Source organism: Pyrus communis, chromosome 11 (genome assembly GCF_041283825.1).
Source record: "Pyrus communis isolate YQ-2024b chromosome 11, ASM4128382v1, whole genome shotgun sequence".
Taxonomy (NCBI): domain Eukaryota; kingdom Viridiplantae; phylum Streptophyta; class Magnoliopsida; order Rosales; family Rosaceae; genus Pyrus; species Pyrus communis.
In genome coordinates, this window is record NC_142575.1 from 32,302,033 (window position 1) to 32,304,489 (window position 2,457).

Sequence of the window (2,457 nt, forward strand, 5' to 3'; positions counted from 1 at the left end):
GATGTGGTGGGGGCTCGGGCTGGAGCTACAACTCCGTAGCACGAAAATCGAGACATCACGAACTATCGTCGCCTATAACAATTATCAAATCACATTTAAGAGTTCTTATCGATAAAACACGTAACTTACACAAAACATATCCCCAAGGACGTTTTAGAATGATTTGGGACCCATTGACCAAAAGTCAATCGTCGGTCAAAGAGCGACGATAGGGTTCACAACACTACGTAACTCAATCCGGAAGATCCACGTTTCAGATTTCTGATCTGTAACTTCTAAAGATCTACATTGTGCTTCTAAGACATCATACTAAAATTTCATTACGATCCAATGGTTAGATCTCCTCCAATTGTCAATTCAAGTGGTGGTCAACGTTTTATTTTACGAACTTACAAATCCAATTTGGGAAGATCCGTACGTCAGATTCCCAATCCGTAAGTTTCTAATATCCTCAAATATTACGTATTATAATGTATTAAAATTTAATGGCCATCTAACGGTCGGATCGTCAGTTGCTGTAATAATCAAGTGGCGGACCTCAGGTGAGTGGGTCTTTTCCTTTTATCATAAATAGATATGACTAATAATTCCACAAATGTTTTTAAATTGTTCTATGCATTTTATGCCATGTGTTATATATATATGTTACAATACTATGGTATGGTTGAGTTTTAGATTGCATTATGGTATATCTATATGCATATTATCAGCATATAATTACTATGAATGCTTTGAAGTACTAAGTTGAACTACGAATGGTTTGATCCCGTTTGAGGGTACGTAGGCAGTCTAACAAGACAATTAGATGCAGCTATAAAACAATCCAAATTTAACATGGTACTTGATTTCTTTAAGGAAAGAAGTTATGATGGTTAACAGCGTAGAGATTAACCATAATTTTATTTTGGCCTATTACCAGGTTTAGTTTAGATTAAGAATTTTTGGGACGTTAAAGTGGTTATGCCAGATGACGCTACGGACACCCAAGTAAGTTTCAGGTGAGTACATGTTGATGATAGTGATTGCAGTGTGTATGGTTATCTTTATATGCATTTAGTGCTCATTATCCTGTAGCTCGGTGTTAGTGCTCCGCCCGAGGACAGGGCCTAGCCTTCACGTGATCGTTCACCTCCCGCACCACACGCTCACCTTGGATCTAAGGTAGATGCCAGCCTGTCGTACATACCACATTAGGTGGTTCCGACTTGTAAGTGACTTCCGATACTTCGCACAGCCTTCACGTGATCGTAGCACTTGAGCATATTTATTTACACCCAGCCTGTCATACAGACCATATTAGGTAGATGAGCTATATAGGCAACTCCGACACTGTTGCACAGGTTGCAATGATAGGCAACTCCGACACTATCGTACAGATTGCCTATGAGTCGTACAGATTGCATTAGGCAACTCCGACTTATGTGCTAGCATTGATTGATGAGATATGGATGAGTCATACAGGTCACTATAGGTGACTTCGACTTATGTGCTAGCATTGATTGATGAGATATGGATGAGTCGTATAAGTCACTATAGGTGACTCCGACTTATGTGCTTGATGCGAGAATTATACGCGCATAAATTAAACCCTCTTTTTGACAATTGTAGTAATGATGTAAGTAGGGATCGTTCTAGACCGGGGATTAGGAGGGATTGCAAATCTCTTGGAAACTGACTCAAAGATGTAAAAATATACTTCAAAACACGTAAACAAAATCAAAAGACTCTTAACTAAACTTGTATGACTCAAAACAAACTTAAAAGACTCAAAACAACTCAAAACAATAAAAAAGACTCAATTTAGACTCTAGGACTTGACTTGGACGAAAATAGAATTGGTTTTGACTCAAAAACACTCAAACTCACAATTAGGACAGATTTGACACAACTAAATAAAGGGGATTAGGTTTTTGACGAATTTAAAAGAAAAACAAGTAACTAAAAGACTTAAGTAAACTTTGGACGAATTTGGGGATATGGATGGGTGATTAGCTAGCTAGAGGGTCCTTCTCCACACATGACACACTTGCATACAAATTGATTTCCAGTTGCTTTTCGATAAACCATGAACCTCAACACCCTAGATTAACCGTGACATCACTAATTAACCCTCAGATTTTCCTTAAGTTATTGGATTGGATGACATCATACGACAACCCAAAGCATTCTTCAAAAGTCCCCTACATGACATCATAATAGAGATACAATCAAAGATCATTACGTTCTATGAAAATCATAAGTATTGACAAAGCACTTGTAACTATGACATCATGATACTCATGCTAGGAATTTACTTAACATGATTGTGAAAACAACCTTAACTACTTGTGAATATAAGTTTGTAACGATTATGTGAAACTCCCTTATATTCTAGCCCCAAATTCATGCATGCAAACTAAGTGTGCACCCTTAATCAACAAACAAGAATAAGTTATCCATCAAACGGTTAAGTAAATT